Source organism: Anomaloglossus baeobatrachus, chromosome 6 (genome assembly GCF_048569485.1).
Source record: "Anomaloglossus baeobatrachus isolate aAnoBae1 chromosome 6, aAnoBae1.hap1, whole genome shotgun sequence".
NCBI classification, from domain to species: Eukaryota; Metazoa; Chordata; class Amphibia; order Anura; family Aromobatidae; genus Anomaloglossus; species Anomaloglossus baeobatrachus.
This window is the reverse complement of record NC_134358.1, coordinates 124,069,732-124,089,332: the sequence shown is the minus strand read 5'-3', so window position 1 is coordinate 124,089,332 and position 19,601 is coordinate 124,069,732.

Here is a 19,601-nt window from a genome sequence, read left to right as displayed (position 1 = left end):
ATGGATATAGATATAGATATCTATATATGTATACCTTGTTTCCCCAAGAATACGACAGTGTCTTATCTTATTTTTGTCTCCAAAAGATGTACTAGGCCTTTTTTTTCAGGAGATGTGTTATAGTTTGTATTCATGATAGTGATTGGGCCACCCATTAGTGAATAATGAATATTCATTCTTTCCCCGGCTCATAATATGTACGTTGGTGTAAGCCCTGGAAGTTTATAGTCACATGCCGGCTAATTAATGGTATGAATATTCACCCCTCTTCCCGCCCATAATCCTGCCCATCCCTCTACCTGTCGAGTCTGTGATTCGAGTGTGTATTAATGAAATAATGAATATTCACCCCCTTCCCAACTCATTCAGACATGTCATCAAAGGATCGCAGTGGAATGCTTGCACTTCTCGGCGGCTCATCTGGCTTAAGCGAGTCAGCTTGTATTTTTATACAGCTGTCATGCTTAGGTGAGAAGAATAAGAGCCATTATTTTTGCTTGAAACGCGTTGATGTTTCCATGTTCCTATTATGCCCTAAACATGTATGTGTAATGGGCTTTTAATTTTTGTAATAAACTTTTTCATTTTATTTATGCTGGTGCTGGGTAATTTCGATTTTTATTCAGGTGAGAAGAGCAGCTGGCCAGTGCAAGCATTGCCCTGTGATCCTGAAATGACAGTCTGAGTGACGCAATGACACCTGACACAGAGAGGTGGGAGGGGAAAGGGGTTAATATTTATTATTTCCTTAACACACATTCTAATCAATAATGCTGTAAAAGAGTTGGGTGGGGAAGGGGGTGAATATTATTCATTAACACAAGTTCCAATCAATGATGCTGGCAGAGGGGAGTACTGGGAAGAGGGAGAATATTCATTACTTCGTTAACAACATGTTCAATCACTTACTCTGGCAGAGGGGTAGGCGGGATTATGGGCAGGAAGATGGGAAAATACTCATTTCATTAACCAGCCGGCATGTGACTGTAAACTTTCGAGGTTTACAGCAATGTACACCCATAAAAGTTACATATCCTGAAAAGGCTTCCTAAGCCCTATTTCAGGATTCTATTGGTATGATGATATGCAACTAGGGCTTATTATTGGAGCAGGGTTTATATTAAAGCATACTCCAAAGAGGCTGAAAAATCCCGCTAGGGCTTATTTTCGAGGTAGGTCTTATTTTTGGGGAAACAATTTCAATATCAATTTGTTTTCTTCTAATTGCACAAACTTGTATGTAGCTGTGATAAATCCACAATTTACCAAAAAAAAAGTCTGCAGTGCAGCATTATCCACTGTAAATTATCCTATAAAACTGCATTTCATTAGCCAATATTTGATTTGTACTTTGTGGGTCTTTCAAAAAGACATAATTTATATTTTAACAATAAGAAGCAGAATGCTCATCCTTATGGTTCCACTAGTTATTGTTCTCAATGTTCTCATTTCTAGCCTTATGCCTGTTAATGACGCAGCTATATAGACATTCCTTTACTTCCTGCATTCTCATTTTATGCATCAACCTTATACATACAATATCGAACCCTTTGAGAAATGTACAGTACAAAATCCAGATGAATACATAACTCCTTACAGAAGATGATCAATTAGCTTTACCAAAACTCATCCTTGAAGTCATACCCTTCACTATCTACCTCACACCATAGAGACATACTTAGCATAGGTTTGCATAAATACTTAAAACCTATTGTAATTTGTATTTAGAAAGTAAAGCAAAGTTGATTTTTACATTTTACATAGTTTCATAGTTTTAAGGTTAAAAGTAGAAACAAGTCCATCGAGTTCAACCTATAACCTAAGGATCTTGATCAAGACGAAGACATACATTCCATGAGGCAGATGCTAATTGCCCTATATGAAGAGAAAAAATCCTTGCTTATACCATACTTGCAAATCATAGAATGGTAGAGTTGGAAGGGACCTCGAGGGCCATCGGGTCCAACCCCCTGCGAGTGCAGGTTTTCCTAAATCATACCAGCTATATGATTATCCAGTTTCCGCTTGAAGATTTCCATTGATGGAGAGCTCACCACCTCCCGTGGTAGGCTGTTCCACTTGCTGACTGCCCTCACTGTCAGAAAGTTTTTCCTAATATCTAATCTGAATTTCCTTCCTTTAAGTTTTATCCTACTGCTTCTTGTATTTCTTTGTGCTAATGAGAATAGGGTAGTTCCCTCTGCACTGTTACTACCTTTCAGATATTTGTAGACCGCTATTAAGTCTCCTCTCAGCCTTCTCTTTTTCAAACTAAACATTCCTAGTTCTTTTAGCCGTTCTTCATATGACATGGATTGCAAACCTTCTGCGATCTTTGTTGCTCATTTCTGGACTTGCTCCGATACAGTATATCAATGTCTTTCTTGAATTGGAATGCCCAGAACTGTACACAGTATTCCAGGTGTGGTCTCACCATGGCAGAGTATAGGGGAATAATTACCTCTCTTGATCTAGATTCAATGCTTGTATTGATACAGTTAGGTCCAGAAATATTTGGACAGTGACACAATTTTCACGAGTTGGGCTCTGCATGCCACCACATTGGATTTGAAATGAAACCTCTATAACAGAATTCAAGTGCAGATTGTAACGTTTAATTTGAAGGTTTGAACAAAAATATCTGATAGAAATTGTAGGAATTGTACACATTTCTTTACAAACACTCCACATTTTAGGAGGTCAAAAGTAATTGGACAAATAAACCAAACCCAAACAAAATATTTTTATTTTCAATATTTTGTTGCGAATCCTTTGGAGGCAATCACTGCCTTAAGTCTGGAACCCATGGACATCACCAAACGCTGGGTTTCCTCCTTCTTAATGCTTTGCCAGGCCTTTACAGCCGCAGCCTTCAGGTCTTGCTTGTTTGTGGGTCTTTCCGTCTTAAGTCTGGATTTGAGCAAGTGAAATGCATGCTCAATTGGGTTAAGATCTGGTGATTGACTTGGCCATTGCAGAATGTTCCACTTTTTTGCACTCATGAACTCCTGGGTAGCTTTGGCTGTATGCTTGGGGTCATTGTCCATCTGTACTATGAAGCGCCGTCCGATCAACTTTGCGGCATTTGGCTGAATCTGGGCTGAAAGTATATCCCTGTACACTTCAGAATTCATCCGGCTACTCTTGTCTGCTGTTATGTCATCAATAAACACAAGTGACCCAGTGCCATTGAAAGCCATGCATGCCCATGCCATCACGTTGCCTCCACCATGTTTTACAGAGGATGTGGTGTGCCTTGGATCATGTGCCGTTCCCTTTCTTCTCCAAACTTTCTTCTTCCCATCATTCTGGTACAGGTTGATCTTTGTCTCATCTGTCCATAGAATACTTTTCCAGAACTGAGCTGGCTTCATGAGGTGTTTTTCACCAAATTTAACTCTGGCCTGTCTATTTTTGGAATTGTTGAATGGTTTGCATCTAGATGTGAACCCTTTGTATTTACTTTCATGGAGTCTTCTCTTTACTGTTGACTTAGAGACAGATACACCTACTTCACTGAGAGTGTTCTGGACTTCAGTTGATGTTGTGAACGGGTTCTTCTTCACCAAAGAAAGTATGCGGCGATCATCCACCACTGTTGTCATCCGTGGACGCCCAGGCCTTTTTGAGTTCCCAAGCTCACCAGTCAATTCCTTTTTTCTCAGAATGTACCCGACTGTTGATTTTGCTACTCCAAGCATGTCTGCTATCTCTCTGATGGATTTTTTCTTTTTTTTCAGCCTCAGAATGTTCTGCTTCACCTCAATTGAGAGTTCCTTAGACCGCATGTTGTCTGGTCACAGCAACAGCTTCCAAATGCAAAACCACACACCTGTAATCAACCCCAGACCTTTGAACTACTTCATTGATTACAGGTTAACGAGGGAGATGCCTTCAGAGTTAATTGCAGCCCTTAGAGTCCCTTGTCCAATTACTTTTGGTCCCTTTAAATGAGGAGGCTATGCATTACAGAGCTATGATTCCTAAACCCTTTCTCCGATTTGGATGTAAACACTCTCATATTGCAGCTGGGAGTGTGCACTTTCAGCCCATATTATATATATAATTGTATTTCTGAACATGTTTTTGTAAACAGCTAAAATAACAAAACTTGCGTCACCGTCCAAATATTTCTGGACCTAACTGTATATCCCAGAATTTTGTTGGCCTTTTTAGCTGCAGCTCCGCACTGTTGGCTCATGTTGAATCTAGGATCCACTATTATGCCCAAGTCCTTTTCCTTGGTGCTATCACCTAGTTCTATTCCTCCCATGCTATATATGCTTTTTACATTTCTTTTACCCAGATGTAGGAATTTGCATTTGTCCCTGTTAAAAACTATTCTGTTCTCCTCAGGCCATTGTTTGATTGTGTTTAGATCCTTTTGAATACAATATCTTTCCTCTCTAGTATTGGCTATTCCTTCTATCTAAAGGTGGTGTCACACACAGCGACGACGACAACGACGTCGCTGCTACGTCACCATTTTCTGTGACGTTGCAGCGACGTCCCGTCGCTGTCGCTGTGTGTGACATCCAGCAACGAGCTGGCCCCTGCTGTGAGGTCGTTGCTCGTTGCTGAATGTCCTGCTTCATTTTTTCGTCGTTGCTCTCCCGCTGTGATGCACACATCGCTGTGTGTGACAGCGAGAGAGCGACGAAATGAAGCGAGCAGGGAGCAGGAGCCGGCGTCTGGCAGCTGCGGAAAGCTGTAACCAAGGTAAACATCGGGTAACCAAGGGAAGACCTTTCCCTGGTTACCCGATATTTACTTTCGTCACCAGCCTCCGCCGCTCTTGCTGCTAGTGCCGGCTCCTGCTCTGTGCACATGTAGCTGCAGTACGCATCGGGTTAATTAACCCGATGTGTACTGTAGCTAGGAGAGCAAGGAGCCAGCGCTAAGCAGTGTGCGCGGCTCCCTGCTCTCTGCACTGTAACATGTAGCTGCAGCACACATCGGGTTAATTAACCCGATGTGTACTGTAGCTAGGAGAGCAGGGAGCCAGCGCTAAGCAGTGTGCGCTGCTCCCTCCTCTCTGCACATGTAGCGACGTTATGATCGCTGCTGCGTCGCTGTATTTGACAGCTAAGCAGCGATCATAACAGCGACTTATAAGGTCGCTGTTACGTCACAGAAAATGGTGACGTAACAGCGACGTCGTTGTCGCTGTCGTTTAGTGTGACCCCAGCTTAAGTATCATCTGCAAATTTTATGAGTTCCCCATTAATTCCGTTATCCAGATCATTTATAAAGATATTAAAGAGCACTGGCCCCAGGTCAGAGAACCTTGCGGCACCCCGCTTTTGACATTCCTCCAGGTTGATGTGTAGCCATTTAGTATTACTCGTTGTGCCCGATTATTAAGCCAGTTGTGAATACATCTGATTTTTTTGTCAATTCCGTACTTGATCATTTTTTCAATGAGGATGTCATGTGATACTTTACTGAATGCCTTGCTGAAGTCAAGGTATACTATATCAACAGCATTCCCCTGGTCCAACCATTCAGTGACTTTGTTGTAGAAGGAAATCAGGTTGGTCTGATAAGATTTATTGGTCATAAAGCCGTGCTTGCTTTGGTTAATTAATGCCTTCCCATCGAGGTACCTAAGTAAATGTTTTTTTGACAATTTGCGGAAAGATTTTTCCTGCAATAGAGGTCAGGCTAACTGGCCTGTAATTCCCTGGATCCTCCTTTTCCCCCTTTTGGTAGATAGGAACCACATTTTCCCTTTTCCAATCTAGTGGGACCTCTCCTGTTTCCCATGACTTATTGAAGATTATGGCAAGCAGTGCTATTATTTCCTCAGCTATCTCTTTTAGGATTCTAGGGTGTAAATCGTCTGGACCTGGGGACTTGGTTTCCTTTAACTTGGCTACGTGTTCTAATATGAATGCTTTCTTTATTGTCAACTTGGACTCTTCCAGACTATCTGAATAGACATCCTAACTACAAAATGTAATACTCATTACCTGCAAAATTATATCAGAGATGATGATTAAACTTTCTTTCCTGTAGACGTAGAGGATGTCCCTTTGTCACTGTCGCAGGTTTAGCGACGGTGACAAAGGGTAGCGTAGAAAGATTGTTATAAAGACCTTTATGCTGTCAATTCATATATTTGTACATTGTAAAAATATTGACCTTAAGCCTTTATTTTTCCAAGCTGAATAACCCCAGGTTTGATAACCTATTTTGATATTGCATTCCACCCATTCGTTTTTTAATTTTGGTCACTCTTCTTGCACCCACTCTAGTTCAGATATGTTCTTCCTATACACTGAAGCCCAAAACTGTAGACAGCATTCAAAATGAGGTTGCAGTAGCGACTTGTTTAGAGACAAAACTATGTTTTTGTGATGAGCATCTATGCCTCTTTAAATGTATACTTTGAGTTATTTATCTTGGAGCAGTTGCCTGGCACTGGTCACTAGAGTTCAATTTGTAGTCCACCAATACACCCAAGTTTTTTTCAGTGACTGGTTTGCCTAGGGGTTAAGCATTTAGTATATAATTGCACCTTTTTTTGTTTCCTCACATGACTCTACATTTATCTGCATGAAACCTCAATTGCCATTTCTCAGCCCAAACCTCGTATTTTCCCAAAACGCTCAATAATCTTAAATGATCCTTCCCTGTGTTAGTTACTTTGACGAGTTTAGTATTACCTGAAAATATTTAAATTCTATTTATTTCCTCAACCAGACTATTAACAAAAGTATTAACCCTGTTGTTCTGTTCAGGTTTACTACACACTTATGTTCCGGTTATTTTTGAAAAAGTAAACAAAAAAAATACCAACCCATAGTAAGAACCCCTCAAATGAGGAAAGTTAATTAACCACAAGTTTCAGAAATGTAAAATAAATATTTAAAACAAAATCTATCTTCAAATTCGGTCATTTTAGACCGAACAGAACAGCGGGGTTAAAAAAAAGGACCCAATACTGACCCCTGTGGTACCCCACTATCTGAGTGTCTCAATCAGATTGTGTACCATTAATAACCACCTTCTGTTTCCTATTACTGAGCTAGTTTTAACCCAATGGCAAATATTTTGCCTTAAGGGTGCTTTACACGCTGCGACATCGCTAACGATATATCGTCGGGGTCACGTCGTTAGTGACGCACATCCGGCGCCATTAGCGTCATCATAGCGTGTGATACAAAGGAGCGACGATCAACGATCTCAAAAACGTAAAAAATCGTTGATCGTTGACACATCGCTCCTTTTCAAAATATCGCTGGTGGTGCATGTCGCTGGTTGTTCGTCGTTCCTGCTGCGTCACACATCGCTATGTGTGACGCCGCAGGAACGATGAATATCTCCTTACCTGCGTCCACCGGCAATGAGGAAGGAAGGAGGTGGGCGGGATATTCCGCCCGCTCATCTCCGCCCCTCCTCTGCTATTGGGCGGCCGCATACTGACACCGCAGTGACGTCGCTGATGCCGAACCCACTGCCCCCTTGAAGGAGGGATTCTTCGGCGGTCACAGCAACGTCGCTGCACAGGTATGTGCGTGTGACACTGCCGTAGCGATAATGTTCACTACGGCAGCGATCACCAAATGTCGCATGAACGACGGGGGCGGGTGCTATCGCGCACTACATCGCTAGCTATCGCTAGTGATGTCGCAGCATGTAAAGCACCCTTTAGTCCCATTGTTCTCATTTTATGTACCAATCCTTTACGTGACACTATATCAAGTACCTTTGGAATGTCTAGTCGACATGTATGTTCTTACCCTGGTCCAGACTGGAACTTCCTTTCTTACCAAAGCTGTGCAGATTAGTTGGAGAGAACTCATCCCTCATAATCCCATGTTGATGGCGAGTAATTCCAGTATAGCATCTCTTAGAAAACTCTCAATCATTTTGTCTACCATATAGGTTAAACTTACTGGCCTATAGTTTCTGAACTCAGTTTTTCATAATTTTTTGAACATTCGCACTATATTTGTTATGTGCCAATCCTGTGGTACAAACTGTGATTATAGAAACATTAAATATTAAAAATGCAGATCTGATTACTACAACATTTAATTTCTGCAGAACTCAGGGGAGCAAATAAGATTTTGTATCCTAGTGTTTTTGCGGTGCCACCACAGTAGGTGGGTTGAGAAGGTGACATTTAATAGATAATTTTGGGTATACCTAAGCATATCTACTGGCATCAGATTTTCTTTTATAAATATGGTTGAGAGGAAGGTGTATAATAGACTGGCATTTCCCTCGTCCACTTCCACCACTTCACCAAAATTATTTTTAAAGGTGGTTACAATATAATTATTGAGTCTCTTATTTTCTTTGCAAATGAGTCTCTATATCTCAATCTTTACTGCTTTGATTTATTTCTACACAATGTATGTTTCTCTCTCTATTTTTTTTTTTTGCATCATTACTAGCTTCTTGCTTTAGTACTCCAAACATTGTCTTTACGTTATTTATTATGTTCATTACAGCTCTATATAATCATAGTAGTTTAATTCTAATTCTAACTTCTAATTCCCATAATGCAGACCAACAGCTAAATGACTGGAAACAGTAGCACACTGTACCACAGGGCCGCCTCCGTTCCCAGTGTCCACATTTCATTGGTATTTTTATTCTCGTGATGCAGACACAGTTGAATTCAATGATGGAACAGGGAATTATTGGCTTCATATTCAACTATTCATCCTTTGCATCTGAGTTTCAGCACAGCAGGCTCAGTGATGTCACTAGATTGTACCTGCTGGGTGTAGCCTCTGTTAAAATGCCACAGAGTGAGTGTCAGTGAGTATTTGGGGAAAGTTGTGAGGTAGTGATGAGCAAGCACTAAACTGCTTGAATTCGCGTAAAGGCCACTTTACACACAGAGATAAATTTTTGGCAGATCTGTGGTTCCAGTGAAATCATGGACATATTGTTCCATTTGTACACAGTCACAAACATGGCACTGATTGTCCACAATTTCACTGCAACCACAGATCTGCTGCAGATTTATCTCTGTGTCTAAAGTGGCCTTTACTCTAATCAAGCAGGTCTGGTATTAGGACTGTATTGATTCGAGTAACAAGTATAATTGAACTCAATGGGGAACTAGAGCACTTTTCTGAAAGACCCCCATAGGAGGAGGGCTGATGGGGACAGAAAATTGGGGAAATAGATGTGAAAAAAGCCTATATGTAATGGGAACAGCATAAGGAAGATGCCTGGATGCATTTCTGGTATCTGCTTGAAAGTAAATAAATAATTTAAAAAAAAAGATGTGGGGTTCCCCTTATTTTGATAACCAGCCAAGGTAAAGCAGACAGCTGCAGGCTGGGATTATCAGGCTGGGAGGTTCCATGGTTATTTGGCCCTTCCAAGCCTAAAAATAGCAGCCTGCAGCCACCCCAGAAATTACGCATCTATAAGCTGTGGGAATTCTGGTGTTTCACCCTGGCTCTTTCCAATTTTGAGTTGATGTTAACTGTGTACTGTGAAAAAAAACACAGAGGAAAACATTTTTTATTCTAATAAAGACTCCCTCACACTATCCCTCGTTCACCAATTTATTATTTTTTAAAAATCCTAGAAGCTTTGATGAAATCTATGGTGTACAGGTCCCACAATGTCCCCCAAATCGGTACTCCAACCGATAAAGCTTCGTTCAGAGAACGAGGCTCCATAGGTCAATCCCTATCAGCGCCAGACCTGGAATTTCTCATGCGCAGTGACGTCACGGAGTTACTGACATCACCGTGCATGAGAAATTGTGGGTCTGGCACTGACTGAGATTAACTTATGGAGCCTCGTTGTCTCAATGAGGCTCCATAGGTGGGAGTAAAAATTTGGGGGATGTCGTGGGACCAGTCACCGATGTATTATGTAATAGATTTGTGGACTTTTAAAATAATAAATTGGTGAACAAGAGGTAGTGTGTGGGAGTTTTCATTCAAATAAATTATTATTTCAATGTGTATGTGTTTTTTTTAACTTTACACTTACTGAGTTAGTAATAAGGGTGTCTGATAGATGCTTATCCATTACTAACCCCTGAGCTTGATTTCATCTGACATTACACAGCTGACATAAACCTCATAACCCAGTACCATGATTGCCACTGCACCAGGACAATCAGGAAAAGATTGGGTGAAGCTCCAGAATTGGCACATCTAATGTGATGCACCAATTCTAGGGTGGCTGTGGGCTGATATTTTTAGGTTGGGAAGGGCCAGATAACCATGGACTTTTTCAACCTGATAATATCAGCCCCCAGCTGTGTACTTTAGCTTGTCTGGTTATTAAAAATCAGGGGGGCTCCACATAGTTTTTTTAAACTATTTATTTATTAGGTTAACCTAGGCTAAACAGTGTTTAGCCTGGTTGAAGCTAATAAATAAACACATTTTAAAAAAAATGACCCAGAATTTCTTACGTACGCTGTTGTCAGTAACTCAGTGAAGTCCCCACGCATGAGAAATTCCGGGTAGGGCACTGAAGTCACCTATGGAGCCTCATTCTCTGAACAAGCCTCCATAGTTTTGTGTATTGATTCGGGGGACATCATGAGACCAGTACACCATGGATTACGTCAAAGCTTCATGAATTGTTTTAAAATAATAAATTGTTAAACGGTGGATAGTCTGGTGGAGTCTTTATTCAAATAAACTATTTTTTCCTGTTTGTGTGTTTTTTTTCATTTTACACTACTGGGTTAGTAATGGGGATGTCTGATAGAGACAGTAACTGGGCGTCCCAACGTTCAAGATGAAAACATCTAAGACAGTATGCACTCAGTTCAATAATTGCAAACAGGCAACAAAATGAACACTGGAAGGCATTGTCAATCATCTAAATACACACTTGTGCATTGGAAAATTTTGTTTGCAATGGTGGACACAAAAGAAAGATCTTTACCATAATGATAATAAAAATTTGGCAAAGACATAAAAATGAAAATGTAAGGGTAAGTGCACATATTATAAAGTATTTGCTGCAGAAATATCTAGCTAAACCCATGTATTTTGGCAGGAAAAAAACTGAATAAAAATGCTAATTTTTGTTGCTTTTCTTGCATTAGTTTTCTATGCATTTTTTAACGCATTTTTACCATTCATTAAAATAGGCCTAAAATGCTAAAATAATTGATATGATGAAGATCTGAAGCTGTTTCAAATATGCAAGGAAAAAAGCAACATGAGCACGAGAGTTCAGAAATATTTATATTGCTTGTATTGTTGTTTTCTCTTGATATATCTGTGGATTCACAGCTATTAATTCTGAAATTTGGAGAGTGTTTTCAGATAGTTTTTTGTACACAGTATATTATATATATAGTATTTTTCTCTTAACTGGGAAGGTAATAATGGTGCTAAAGGTTGCTCCTGACTGTGTTCAGTTAATGAATAAAAGATTACATTTGTTATGCCCTAAAAAACAAACAACTCTTCTTCGAATATTAATGTGATATAGGAAAAACTCCCCATATTGCTGAATTATCTGAGCTCAGACAAGTTGTCAGGTGTATGTATATCTGACCAATGGTGGACATAGACAAAACAGGGCTCCTGTGCAAGAACAGTATATAGACCCTTTATAATACAGTACTGTGATTGTGACAGAAGCTGGTTGCTGTTTGGAGATGAAAGTGAGCCCCCGTACCTCTTGGGACCCTTTGCAGCTGTGGATGAAGTCTACAGTTCTTCCTCATATGTTACAATCATACTACCTGAATAGTTCCCAGACGAGATGGCAAAATGACTTCATAGTCTAGACAAGAACTCCAAATTAATTTGGACTCAAGATGAAATACACTAAATTATTCAGATTACTACCTCCCTCCAAAAAATCAAACCCCAGTAGAGAGGATCAAATCGATTTGATGTAAAATAAGCTTGAGTAAAATTTTATGAAACATTTTGGCCCTGATTAATTTAAACAATATGCGATTCGATTTGTGCAAATCATCAAAAAAAGGCTCACCATTTTTAAACATGTTGCCAAACATTGCATCAGATAAAGATGGCTGACATAACCTCAGAGAACCACGCAGGCTTCCTCATAATGGCTTGCATCTATCACATCACATGGTATAGAATAAAAAGGAAAGCATGTGGACGGAAAGGCGCAATAGGATGTTACCCGGTAGATAGGAGGAGAGGAGGTGAAGGAATGTACTAACCTGTATAGGTTCTGAGAGGTCACAACACCTAGAAGAACATGTAATGGTAGAGATAGCTACAGCAGCGGAGAATCAGGAAAATAGAAACATCAAAGGAGACCAGTTTTCATCGCCGCTCTTGTCATCACTCCACAGACGGAAATTAAAACATCGAAGTCTTTATTGAGAACCCTAAGAACAAGTCATTGCGTTTCTGGGGTCACAGCCCCATTCTTCAGGACAAAAATAGCACTGACAAGGATCCTTTTTTTTTTTTGTATAATGTATATGGATGCTAGAACCACTATCCTTGTCAGTGCTATTTTTGTCCTGAAGAAGGGGGCGGCGGCGCCAATCATAAGAGTCTGAGTCAAATGCTCCGGTTCCAGGTGTCTTTACTCAATCTTTGTGCCGCTCGCCCGGGTAGTACTGGTCACTCGCTGTGATGAGCCCCGTCGACTTCAGATAAGGTAGAAGCAGTCACCGGTGTTTGAAAGAAGAAAGTCCTTTGTTAGAGTTGCCCTTCCAGCCGTGAGGAACCTGGGCTGAGTGCTCCACTCCAAGCTGCAGGCCCCGTGAAGAGAAGAGAAGAAAGAAGTGACTGGTGTCCCGGGTAGACTGAAACCAGTTTGCGTGACTTTGCTCCTACTTTTATCCCAAGTGTAACCCCCCCAGGTGGCTGGCTACAGTGACCAAGGAAGTCCTATGCCTTGTGATGGCCACCCCCTGTCTACCCTGAGCCAACCCCCCATGTGAGAGGGCTCCTAAGCTATATGTAAAGTGTGAATGTGGAACACTGGTGATTAACCCTGTCCTTACCAAAGGCAAATATCGCACCTTAACTAAGATGCAATACTCTGTGGCGACTGGAGACTCAGTGGTGCTACATGGGCACGGGTATCGTGGCGGTAAAAGAGCACCATTGATTGGCTGGCATGCAGAGGGCTCCATTGGACTGCTGATGTTTGATGCGATGGACTTCAAGAAAAAAGTCCATTGCATCAACTACCGGCAATTCAATGAAGCCCGCAAAGCGTTGACAGTATCACTGACTGTATCACTGACCCTCCTGAATCGTGACACCCCCTCCTCCAAGCCCACAGCACCACCAACCCGCTGTCCACTGACCCTCCTGAGCCACGATACCACCTCCTCTGAGCCCACAGCATTGCCGACCCTGCCTCCTGTGACCCTCGTGAGCTGCTCCACCACCCCCAACCCACCGGTGAACTATTATAAGACGAACTAGGATTGGATTACAAGATGCACACCCAATTTAACATTAAAATATTTTTTCCTATTTTCCTCCATTAAATTTGGGTGCGTCTTATAATCCGGGATGTCTTATCAAACGAAAAATATGGGACATCTTTTTTGGGCAGTTGGAGTATCTGCGATTTGCAGAAAAGTTAATCACTGCAAATTGCAAATTACTTTTTTTTTTCAACTTTCACTGAACCTAGGAAATTTGAATTAAATAATATTCAATCATTTCTAGACCCCAGAATAAAGAGGGACTTACTGCTTTCAAGGTCCTGCACTGGCTGGTCCATTCTTTAAGTTAACTATTAATGGAACTGTGTGAATAAGTTTCTAAAATAAAGCAACATGATGCTTGTGGTAGTGCGCAATGAAGAGCAGGCCCCATTTTGCCATCTCTGTGGTAGGGCCCTATACAATAGTTGTCAATAAGTAATAACCACTGTTTCCCTGTTTACCGGTTTAAAAGATAAGTAACATGGTGACAATGGTCTAAAAGCATCAGGTGATGGTCTCATCCCAATAAACTATAAAACAACAGAAGATTGGATATCCAGTAACCTGACCACAATGGAGGATGATAAAATAAAAGTTATATTTTTATTCCTTCATTAAAAATGAATCTGGAGGTCTGAGCATACGGTGTTGTTCGTCATTCCTGGAGTGTCATACATAGCGGTGTGTGCTGCCTCAGGAACGACGAACAACCTGCGTCCTGCACCATCAACGATATTTGGGATTTAAATCGACGTGTCAACGATCAACGATTAGGTGAGTATTTTTGATCGTTAGCGGTCGCTCGTACGTGTCACATGCAACGACGTTGCTAACGAGGCCGGATGTGCGTCACGAATTCCGTGACCCCCAACAACATCTCGTTAGCGATGTTGTTGCGTGTAATGGGGCCTTTAGGGTCAGCACGCACGGCGAGTAATATGGAGCGAGTGGAATATGATAAAAAATCACATTCCACTCAGACCAATATAACTCTATGGGGCAGCACCCATGAGCAATTTTTTTCTTAACCCTAATTGGACCGAGAATACAGTCGCAGCATATTGCAGGTGGAATGTGATCCTGTTTCACTAGCACCCATTCAAGTCTATGGGGCGAGAGAAACATCGCACTGCACTTGCGTTACACCGGTGTAACGTGAGTGTAGTGTGATTGTGCTGCCCACGCCTGTAGCAGCTGAGCTGCTCGGATCCGGACTCGCTGTGGGGCTCGAGGGATCCTCCGGACCCGGGGGTCACGCGGACACGACAAATGAAAAGGCGAACGTATTTGTACGGGCTTGGCCGTATACAGTTTGTGACGCCACCCACAGTGTGTGGTGAAGTGGGACACCACCGCTGCTGGTGCGGGATACCTGGGGAAGGTGTGGCAGCTGGATGTTAACCCCTCCGTGGGTAGGGATGGTTGCCCCGGGACCCGATGACTTGGTGCAAGGGATGGCGATGGCAGGTGCCTGCGCGCCCAGACGTAACAGGGGATGTTTGGGTACTCACAGTTGAATAAATCACATGAGTCTTTTGGTAAACCAAGGTGCTAGTGGCCAGCCGCCGCGGCCGGTTGTACTCTGGTTCCCCACCCGGGCTGGTGGTCGCCATCTTTTCCCTCTGCACTGTTTGCTTGTGTTGGACTTCCCGGTATGGAACACGTGAGTCCGCTCCTGGCTTGTTGTGTACCTGAGGAGCCGTGCCCGCTGACGCTGACTCGTGGGATCTACCGGGCCCTGGCGGTTGCCCTATCCCTCTCTGTGGGTGGTTGTCTGCTTTTGGGACTTTGGTTGGGACAGGACCTATAATCCTGCCCTCAATCGGTTGATTAGCTAGGCCGTTTGTCCCGATCCTGGCTTCAGGGTCCCAATACCCCCTCTGTGCATGGTTTCCGGTCGGGTCTCCGGTGTCTGTACCAGCGGGCTCCAACCCTGTCCCGGTCCACCTCGGATCTGCCGAGCCATCTTCCCGTCTCCTGCTGACGGAGACCATTGTCTGCCACCTAGCCAAGGTGTTAGAGCTCTGACCCTGGCACCTGTCAACTTGAGCTTCACCTCTGCTGGAGCTACACCTAGCCCCAGCCTCCACTCCTCTCAACTTGAACTCTTGACTTCAACTACTGTCTTGAACTTCTGTTTTTCCCGCCCCGGGCTGTCTAGACCCCTAGGTGGGCGTTTCCTAACCGCCTGGTCCCGCCCACTGGTGTGCCTGTCTTGCCCTGAGGAGAGTGGCTAGGGTTTCAGGTCGGCTGTATGTAACCTAGGTGAGGGAAGGTGTTATGCGGGGGCCTATGTGTGACTACCTGGTTTTGCCAGGGCGTCACATTCCCCCTTGGTTTAATACTGTCATGCTTCCCGATCCCCGGTGCCGCCTGCCACTCACCGCTCTGGCCCTCGGTCCCTCTGCCCACGGCTGCTCATCTCACTCCCCCTCCTCTGCGTCCTTCATGCCTCCCTCCCGCCGACTCCGGCGTCCTCCTGCGATCCAGGACACGCTGTCTGGCTCCCCTGCATCTCCTTCACAGCGTCCTGTACTGGCCTCCGGCACCCGAGCCTCGCGCATGCGCATTAGGGCGTGCGCACGCTCACTCACCTTGTCTTAAAGGGCCATCGTCCCGGGAACAGGATATGACAAGATACAGGTACAGGGTATATAAGACTTCCCTTTTCTGGTGGGCGGTGCCTGATCAACGTGTTCCCCAAGCTAGGTGCTCAGGTCCCCTTGTGCTTTGTCTCTCCACAGACTCCGTCGTCCGCTGGTCTTGACTACCGGTTCTCCAGGAAGTGTCCCAGTGACCGTCTGCTGAGGATCCCGTGATCTTCCGTCAGCCTATTCCCGTCACCGATCCCTGGCTCCACCTGGTACATCCGCCTGCACGGCTCACTGGAACCGGACCCCGTCTGCTGTTCCTACCCGGCACCTGAACCCGGTTCCCGCCATCCATCCTGCCCACGGTGCCTTTGGACTCAGAGACGTTCCCTGCAAATCCCTAAAGGACTCGTACCCCTAGTGTTCTGGCTGCCGTGCATCTAGGCTCTCTGGTGGGGTGATCGGACAGTCCCTGTATAGGGGTTAGCTCCGAGTTGCCTCACTGGGGGAGTCCGGTGCACGGTCTAGTGAATCCACCACCAGGACATTACAGATTGATCAGGCCATGGATTCCGCCAGTGCACTAGCGTCCCAGTTGGCCGGATTACAGCAAAAACTGGTACGACAACGTGAGACCCAATTTCGTATGCTGGCCTTCATGTCACCAGTGGACACCCATCTTAATAACCTTCAAGCTACAGGCACCACCCTGTCGGATCAGAACACGGCAGCGGCTTCCGTAGTGGCTCCCTCTTCACTCTCGAAACTCCGTCTGGCGTCTCCGCCCCGGTATGCCGGGTAATCCAAAACCTGTAGAGTTTTCTTAAATCAATGCTCCTTGCATTTCAAGTTGCTTCCGCACCTCTTTGCCTCTGATCAAGCAAAGGTGGCCTTTCTGATGACCCATCTGGAGGGCGAAGCCCTGGCCTGGATTAATCTCTTATGGGAGAAAGAAGATCCAGTGACTACCGACATCCGGGAATTCCTTGAGGCCTTCCGTAACACCTTTGATGAACCGGGATGCACCACCTTGGCCGCTTCTTCACTCCTCCGGCTACGCCAAGGAACCCTAACGGTGGGCCAGTACGCCATCCAGTTCCGTACGCTTGCCTCTGAGCTAGGATGGAACAATGAGGAATTAACAGCAGCCTTCTGGGAGGGACTCTCCGGCCGCATCAAGAACAAGTTAGCCGGTCATGATGTCCCTCCTACCCTGGATGGTTTGGTCTCTCTTGCAAACCGGATTGATCTCCGTTTCCAGCAATGGTCCAAGGAGGTATCTCAGGAGAGAAGACCGACACGTCACGCCTCTACTCCGCAGAGGTCCACCGTCCCTCAGTCAGTGCTACCCGGCACATCTACTCCCGAACCCATGCAAATAGACCGTCTAGAACAAGCCGCACAATGCCAATCAGAGCAGCTCACCAAGGGTCTGTGCTTCTACTGTGGAAGCAGTGCACACCTGCTCCGTTCCTGTCCCGAGAAGCCGGGAACCTCCAAAGCCTAGGGTTGGTAGGAGAGGCCACCCTAGGTACCGGGACCCTCTCAGACCTGTTGATGCTGACCGTCCAAGTGACGACAGAGGAGTTCACTGCAGAAGCATACCTTGACTCAGGGGCAGCAGGCAATTCCATCCATCAGGCTACGGTGGACAAATACTGGGTACCCATGGTTCCGCTGTTTAAACCTCTTGTGATCGCATCCGTGGATGGCAAACCCCTCTCTGAACCAGTGTTGTTCATTACCAAGCCCGTGGAACTCCGTTTTGGTGCTCTACATACTGAACGAATTGCTCTATATGTCCTCCCGAAACTGGCTCACCCGCTCTTGCTGGGTCTACTCTGGTTACGAGTACATGAACCTGTTGTCAGTTGGCGCTCTGGAGACATTACCCGTTGGGGCCCGGCTTGTCACGAGAACTGTCTGCAGTCTGTACAGCCCGTCCATCAGCCTCCGGCACCGGAGTCTCTACCAGGACTACCTTCTGCATATTGGTCTTTTGTGGACGTGTTCGACAAGAAAGAGGCAGAGGTATTACCGCCACATCGGCCCTACGACTGTGCCATCGACTTGCTGCCAGGCACTACCCCGCCTCGTGGACAGATCTATCCCTTGTCCCCTGCCGAGACCCAGGCCATGACTGACTACATAGCAGATAACCTGGCAAGGGGTTCATCAGGAGATCGTCGTCTCCTGCGGGAGCAGGGTTTTTCTTCGTTAAGAAGAAAAAAGGTGACTTACGCCCTTGCATCGACTACCGGGGCTTGAACCAGATCACCGTGAAAAACAAATATCCTCTACCTCTGATCCCGGAGCTGTTTGATTGGCTCAGTGGGGCCCATATCTTCACCAAGCTAGATCTTTGCGGAGCCTATAACCTGGTCCGTATTCGTTCGGGAGACGAATGGAAGACGGCATTTAACACCCGTGACGGGCACAACGAATACTGTGTGATGCCCTTCGGTCACTGCAACGCCCCGGCTGTCTTCCAGGAACTGGTGAACGACATATTCAGGGATCTTCTCTACATCTGTGTGGTTGTATATTTGGATGATATCCTGGTCTATTCCCCGGACTTTGCCGACCCACAGAAAAGACGTACGACTCGTGCTGCAAAGACTTAGGGAGAACCGTCTGTATGCTAAATACGAAAAATGCGTGTTTGAACGGACGTCCCTTCCCTTCCTGGGCTACGTAATCTCCGACACAGGCCTGCAGATGGATCCCGCAAAGGTGTCTTCTATCCTCAAGTGGCCTCCTCCCTCCAGACTGAAAGCCAACGCTTCCTAGGCTTTGCCAACTATTATCGTCAGTTTAACCCTCACTTTTCTGCTTTGACGGCACCTCTCTCTGCCTTGACCAAGAAGGGGGCCAACCCGAAAGTCTGGTCGCCTGAGGCTGACGCCGCTTTCAGTTCCCTGAAACGGGCATTTGCCTCCTCTCCCATTTTCCACAGACCGGAGTTGAACCGACAATTCACCTTGGAGGTGGACGCCTCCTCCTCAGGAGCAGGGGCCGTGCTCATGCAGAAGTCGTCTACCGGGAAGCTGGTCACCTGCGGCTTCTTCTCCAAAATCTTCTCGGCACCTGAACGCAACTATACCATTGGCGATCGAGAGCTCCTAGTGGTCAAGCTGGCTTTGGAGGAGTGGCGTTACCTGTTGGAGGGTGCAGTATACCCGGTTACCATTTACACCGACCATAAAAACCTGGAGTATCTGCGATCTGCTCGTAGGCTGAACCCACGACAAGCCCGTTGGTCCTTGTTCTTTGCCCGGTTTGACTTTCAACTACATTTCCGACCCGCGGACAAAAACGTGCGGGCTGATGCCTTGTCCCAGTCCTTCGATCCGGTGGAGCAAGAAGAAGAGACAAACCAGTCCATCATTTGTCCTAGAAAGGTCATTCCGATGGCTCCCGTCACCCTGGCACAGATACCCCCTGGGAAGACCTTCGTCACGGAGGCCGACAGATTCAAGGTTCTTCAGTGGGGGCATTCTTCGAAAGTGGCTGGACACACCGGTCAGAAGAAAACTTGGAGCGCTATTGCCCGCCGCTATTCGTGGCCATCTCTCAGTAGGGATGTCGTTTCCTTTGTCTCTGCTTGTCCATCCTGTGCTCGGAAC